Source organism: Camellia sinensis, chromosome 14 (assembly GCF_055761805.1).
Source record: "Camellia sinensis isolate YWXY chromosome 14, ASM5576180v1, whole genome shotgun sequence".
Lineage (NCBI taxonomy): Eukaryota > Viridiplantae > Streptophyta > Magnoliopsida > Ericales > Theaceae > Camellia > Camellia sinensis.
The window spans coordinates 37,902,273-37,909,462 of NC_138974.1; positions in this window are offsets into that span (position 1 = coordinate 37,902,273).

Genomic DNA, 7,190 nt, shown 5'->3' on the forward strand with positions numbered 1-7,190 from the left:
AATGAAGCAGAGTATGAGGCGCTTCTCGCAGGACTCAAGTCAGCACACTTCATGAAGGCCACCGAACTAATGGTATACAGTGACTCTCTGCTGGTGGTAAACCAAATTTCTGGCGAATACGAAGCAAAGGACGACAGAATGGCCAAGTACCAAGAGTTAGTCAGAACAGAGATCAAGAAGTTTGATGTAGTAAGGATAGAACAAATCGGCAGGGAGGAAAACAGCCGAGCGGACGAACTAGCAGGCCTTGCCTCAATAGCAGATACATCAATCCCTCATCCACTGCTCATCGACTTCTTACCAAGACCAAGCATAGAAGACCCCGAAGCAGAAGAAGTATGTTGCGCAGAATTAGGCCCTTCTTGGATGGATCCCATCATCCTGTTCCTAAAAGACGGCATCCTACCAGACGAGAAAAAAGAAGCCAACAGAATAAGGGCAAAATCGCAGCGATTTTGGCTATCTCCATCTTTGGCATTATACAAGAAGTCATTCTCTGGGCCTTACCTCAAGTGCGTTCATCCCAGCAAAGTAGAAGCATTCCTGTTCGAAATACACGAAGGGGTATGTGGAAGTCATCAAGGGGGAAGGTCGCTAGCTTACAGGGCTATTTCGCAAGGATATTGGTGGCCATATATGCAAGCAGACTCAGAGAAGTATGTGAAGAAGTGTGAGAAATGCCAAAAATTCGTGCACCAAATACATCAACCAGCAAGAGAACTCCTACCATTAACTAGCCCATGGCCCTTCGCAATGTGGGGCTTGGACATAGTAGGACCACTTCCAACAGCTCCCGGGGGCAGAAAATTCTTTCTCGCAGCAACAGACTACTTCACAAAGTGGGTGGAAGCAGAAGCATTGGCATCAATCAAAGAAAAAGACGTGAAGAAGTTTGTCTGGCAGAATATCATCACTCGATTTGACATACCAAAAGCACTGATCTCTGACAATGGAACTCAGTTCGACGGCAGAATCTTTAGAAGCTTTTGTGAAGAGTACAAGATAGAGTTCTACAATTCTACACCGGCATATCCTCAAGCAAATGGGCAAGCAGAAGCATCAAATAAAGTCGTCTTGGATGGACTAAAGAAAAGGCTAGAAAAGGCAAAAGGCAAGTGGGCGGATGAACTTCCTCATGTTTTATGGGCTTACCGCACCACACCTCGGCGATCAACAGGAGAAACACCATTTTCCTTAGCCTATGGAATGGAAGCTGTAATCCCACTGGAAGTTGGCCTCCCCACAATTCGAAGCGAAAATTTTGATCCAAACTTAAATGGAGAAGCCATAGCCTTAGAACTCGACCTTGCCGAAGAAAGAAGAGAAAGAGCACTAGTCCACATCGCCTCGTACCAACGAGAGTTAATCAGAAAGTACAGCAAAAAGGTGCATCCAAGACAATTCAAGATTGGGGATTGGGTACTACGCAAAGTAATGGGAAACACCTTGATCCCAGGAGACGGCAAGTTAGGCCCAAATTGGGAAGGTCCTTATAAGGTGGTTGGGTTAGCAGGCAAAGGGGCATACCACCTAGAAGACAAGGATGGCAAGGCAATCCCTAGGCCATGGAACACGGCCAATCTCAAGTTATTTTACTTTTAGCTTTTCTTCTTCAAACATATGTAATTTCTTTTTCCTTCAATAAAACGAGCAATTCTTTTTCAGCACAAGTTATTTTTTAAGAGTTAGCTTTAGTACAGATTAAGCGCATAGCAAGCACTTTATTCTAAGTTAGCTGGAAAAACTAACTTAGAGGTTGGCTGGAATAAACCAACACCCTTCCTAAGCCCAGAATAAGGATCCAGGCTGCAGGACGTTTGGTCGGAATAACCAAACATTATTCTAAGTTAGCTGGAAAAAACTAACCTAGAGGTTGGCTAGAATAAACCAACACTTGATACTCTTCAGCCGAAGTAAGTGCATGGCTGAAGAGTGGTTGGCTGGAATAAACCAACTCTTGTTACTCTTCAGCCGAAGTAAGTGCATGGCTGAAGAGTGGTTGGCTGGAATAAACCAACTCTTGTTACTCTTCAGCCGAAGTAAGTGCATGGCTGAAGAGTGGTTGGCTGGAATAAACCAACTCTTGTTACTCTTCAGCCGAAGTAAGTGCATGGCTGAAGAGTGGTTGGCTGGAATAAACCAACTCTTGTTACTCTTCAGCCGAAGTAAGGGTATGGCTGAAGAGTGGTTGGCTGGAATAAACCAACTCTTGTTACTCTTCAGCCGAAGTAAGTGCATGGCTGAAGAGTGGTTGGCTGGAATAAACCAACTCTTGTTACTCTTCAGCCGAAGTAAGTGCATGGCTGAAGAGTGGTTGGCTGGAATAAACCAACACTTGTTACTCTTCAGCCGAAGTAAGTGCATGGCTGAAGAGTGGTTGGCTGGAATAAACCAACACTTGTTACTCTTCAGCCGAAGTAAGAGCATGGCTGAAGAGTGGTTGGCTGGAATAAACCAACACTTGTTACTCTTCAGCCGAAGTAAGTGCATGGCTGAAGAGTGGTTGGCTGGATAAACCAACTCTGTGTACTCCTCAGCCGAAGTGATTATATCGGCTAAGGAGTAAGCATAGTTCAAACACCTAAAACCGAAACAACAGTTGAAGTAAGTGAAGGCATTACAAAGTACAAGCATACATATCACAACCGGAATAAGAGTTGAAGTAAAATTTTCATTCAAAGAAAATTCATTACAAAGGGGCATAGTTCGGTTACAAAGAAAAAAAGTACAAAATCAGGAAAAAAGTTCTTCAATATCAGCATCAAAACCTGCATCACTACCGACTTCAAGACCAGTCCCTGGAGGGAGCTCATTCAAAATGGGGAGAGTCACTTCGGCTGGAACCACGGTTTCACTGGAAGATCAACAGTTAGGTCTTCAACAGTGGGCACCGACCGAACTGGCTGGTCCACATTATCGACCGGAGTATCTCCAGAAGATGAGTCATCGGAATCTGAGTCTTCCAGAAACTCTTGCTGCAGGGTATCGGCATACTCCGCAAGGGACTTCGGTATAAAGTAGTCTGGAGGGTTGAAGACCTCGGTCTGTTGATCATGACCGAGCTGCTCAACAGCCGCCCTCCAGCCACACTTGAAGAACAACTCCTTGGCTGCATCGCACTGTTTCACATAGGCTTCCTCTGCCTTCTTGTAGCCCTGCTTGTAACCCTCTTTTTCGGCCGCCCCCACGCTCTTTTTTAGTTCGCTTATTTCGGTGTCTTTTCTCTTCTCAAGCTTCACCAACTCCCGCAGATATTTGTCCTTCATAGCAATGGCCGCTTTCTGCCTTTCTGCCTCCGCCGAACTAACTAGATCGGCAAGACGGCCGTTCTCCGCTTGTAGCTCGGCCATTCTCTTTTCGGCTTCTCCTAGCTCGACCGCCTTTGCCTCGGCTTCCGCCATTGCTTGCCTTGTGGTTTTTCTCAGTTCTTGGACTCTCTTGTAAGTAATATTGTTCTTTTGTAAGGCCTGGAAAAACAAAGATTTCCTTTGAGCCGAAGTAAAAGTTGGAAAATTTAGGCAGAAAAAACAGACAGAGCTACTTACCAAGATCATGGACTTCGATGTGGCCCGGATTAACTTCATTTCGGTGTTTAGTTGCTTTAAGTGGTGCTCCATGTCCTTGGGGAGGCACACACTTTTGGCCAAGTTAAAGGCCAATTGGTGATCTTTTTCAGCCACGACCGAATCAGTAGCTTTGATGTCTCGGTCGTTGAAGGTCAGCGGCGGAGCCCACTTCGGAGATTCAGGTCGGTCAGTTTGCTCCGGTTGGGGGGAAGGTTGAGGACTTTGGGGGATGGATTCAACCTCATCAACAAGTTGCTGTTCGGTCGATGTAGATCGGGCGCGTTTGGAAGGGCGAGATAAAGAAGGCCGTTGAGAAGGGAGGGCCACAACGGCAGGCTGCGCCTCAATCGTCGGTGGTACTTCGGCTCTGGTTGTCGCGGTCAGAAGGGCCCTAACTCTGCTTTTCTTTGCCATCTCTTCTTCAGTAGTTAATGGGACAAGTCGTATTTCTGGCAAGGTTGGGTCCGGTTCTGGTGCTTCCTCAAGAAGGAAATCGGTTACTCTTGCTTTTCGGCGACCGCTATACCGATAGGTCGGCTCAAAGTTTAGAAGTTTAGCCCAACTCCTTTCTTGACACCGTAGTGCGGCTCGTAAAATCGCAAGGTTGGGATAGCTATACAGGGAACGGAGGTTGGCAAAATCTGCAAAAAAGTGTTAGTTTGGTCAATAGACTAGAAAAACCGAGATAAACATACAAGGAAGAAGACCGAAGTTAAATTACCAGGCTCTCCCATTTTCCAATTTATAGGTCGGCCAGGAATTTAGGCTTGAAAATCCTCAAAGTTCCCAGAGACCCAAAAGAAATCATCATCATTAAGATCTTTGTCCGGTGTGTGTTTAACTATCTTCTCTCGGCGGCGGCGAATCCTAAGGTAATAGACCCACCCAGCATTCTTTGAGCCAATGGAGTATTGATGAAAGATTTCGGCCAGACCAAAGTTTAGTCCGGTTTGGTGGTTCAGTGCGGCTATTCCCATTATAATACGATATGTATTGGTGGACAGTTGGGTGGGGCATAATCTAGTCTGCCTAAGAAATTCACAGATTAGCGGTTGGACAGGAAACCGTAGTCCGGTTTCTATTATGGATTGAAGGGTAAAAGGGACGAAGCCTTCATTATCCTAGGGAGTAACATCTTTTTCGACCAACGTCAGATGGACGTCATCAGGAATTTGGTAATCTTTCCTAAATTCGGCCATGCCACCAGGGGTCTCAACTAGATACCTATACTTACCCATCTGGTGAATAATTTACTTATAATTTATGTCGGTGCAAAAATCGTGCTCAGTAGCTCGGTTGAGCGCACGCAGGGGTGCTTGGGTAACCTAAGTCTGCAAAGTAAAAAACAGAGAGGGTTAAAGCACTGATCAACGGACCGTGCTACAATTTAAAAGCAAGGTATAAAAGCCCTACTTCGGCCTCAAAAAACTGGTTCGATCTCGGTTCATCAAAAGGTTTGGTAGCTCGGTTTGAGCAGTTTGCTCGGTAGACCGGTTCAACGTCTAGGGGCAGCTTTCTGAGTTCGGTCTAAAAAACTAAGAAAGCTGGTTTAGCCCCAAGGCCTAAATCGGTTGCAGTGTGAATAGAGTTACTTCGGTTAAGCGTCTAGGGGCGGCTTTCTGAGTTCGGTTTAGGAACCAAGAAAGTCGGCTTGGCCCCAAAAGCTTAATTCGGTTGACAACCGAGGTTCCTAGTTTGCTATATTCAAAACTCGGTGATCTTATTTCGGCTAAAGTGAGTCAGGCTCTGGTAACCCTTTGAAACTTTTAAGTTCTAGTTCGGTTATTGACTACAGAGATCTACGTATTTGGGGCAAACAGGATCCTAGTTCGGTTGCTATGTGATTTTGGATCTAAGACTGGTTTTTCTTCATAATAGTTCATACACACATGAAGTTCTTCTGGTTCTTTTTATGAAAATACAGAAGCAAACCAGAAATGGACAAAATGTTTGCAAAAAACGTACGAAACAAGATATACAGGTACATAAAACAAATGTGAAAGCAAAAAAACATGAAGGGAGAGTGGATTCGCTTACCAGGTTAAAGAAGAAAGGACTGAAGTTGAAAATCTGTTACAGTAAAAAGAAGAACACGAACAGCAAGAGAGCGAAGAAAGAAGATGAAGGAATGGTAAAAGTGAAGGGACCCTAGCCTCAGGGATTGACTTTGTTAGAAAGCCCAAAATTTGGGCGGGACTGTTCAAAATTCGCGAAGTACGAAAGACAGCGTGACAGCCGTCCTCAGCCTATCAGAATCTGCCACGTGTCATTGGAAAGGGAAGCGTTACAGTCGCTGTGATTGAAGAGACGTTTTGACCGGACATAGTGAAGCCCGAAGTAAAATTAGCTCGGTTGGAGAGCCCGAGGGTTTTGCGCTCGGCTGGAGAGGCTAAAGGGTTTTTAGCTCAGCTGGAAAGGCTTAATAAACTCTAGCTCGGCCAGTAGACTGGTAATCCCAATCATGTTGCGCAGATGGAATTAAGGGGCAATTGAGAGGGTAATTTTTGGAAAAAATTGGGCCGAGCTGCGAGTTGGGCTTTGAGGCCCAAAAACGCGAAGGACTAAGTAAAAAGGCCGTAATGGATACTCCGGCCCAGGAGGGCAAGGTTACTCCGGCCTTGGGGAGACAAAGTTACTCCGGCCCAAGGAGGTGAAATTACTTCGTCTCACAAATGATAAAGTTACTTCGGTTAGAGGATTGTAAATGTACTTCGGTCTAGGAGCAACTTGAAGTTAGACCGGCCTTGAAGTTATATCGACCTTGGAGGTATACCGGTTTGGGAGTTATACCGGTCGAGAGTCGTTGGTTCGGTCCAAACACACCATGGGTTGAACAGATGAGAAACCGATATAAGGAAGAGTAAAGGGAAGGGCTGAACTAAGGATAGTTCGGCCTACTTTACTTCGGTCAAGTGGTAGTTCGGCCATGGAGAAAACCATCCCACTTGGTTTAAGTAGTGGGGGAGGGTGAAAAAGGATAAGCATTATCCTTAGGAGTATGAATCCTAGGAGGACTCTGCGAGTAGAAATACAAGTCCTACTAGGATTGTGCCATGGGAAACTTATAAAAGCCCACTAGCATCACCTTGGAGGAGGTAATTGAACATAATTCTTTCTGAGAATATAAAACTTTGTCTATTTGTCAAGCTTATTGACTTAGGCATCGGAGAGGTTTCCGGCACACACCCGCCGGGTAGCTCACGTTTGTGTTTTCAGGTGATAAAGCGACGTCGTACGGAGGAGCGTGGACTTGGTCAACAGGATTATACGAGGAGAATTATTTCCTCCCCGTACAGGCCGTATTAAGATCTACGAAACCTCCCTCACAGTAGGTGCATAGGGAGTTAATGTCCTTGCGTGTTCGAACTAAAGTGAGAAGGTGCGGGTGACCTTTAAAGTTAAAGGTGATCCCATATTTTACATTCGAATACCAATCTAAAGAACGGATGCAATTCATATGAAGAGATTGATCGCAATCGCCACAATAATAGAACCAATATTTTGGGTCTATGTCTTCCTCGCAGATTTCACATATATACTCCTCATTGTCATTTGTTTGGTCTTTGACAGGAGAGTAGGTTAGGGTGAATGGATGTTCATCGTATCTGTGCCTAACCGTACGTG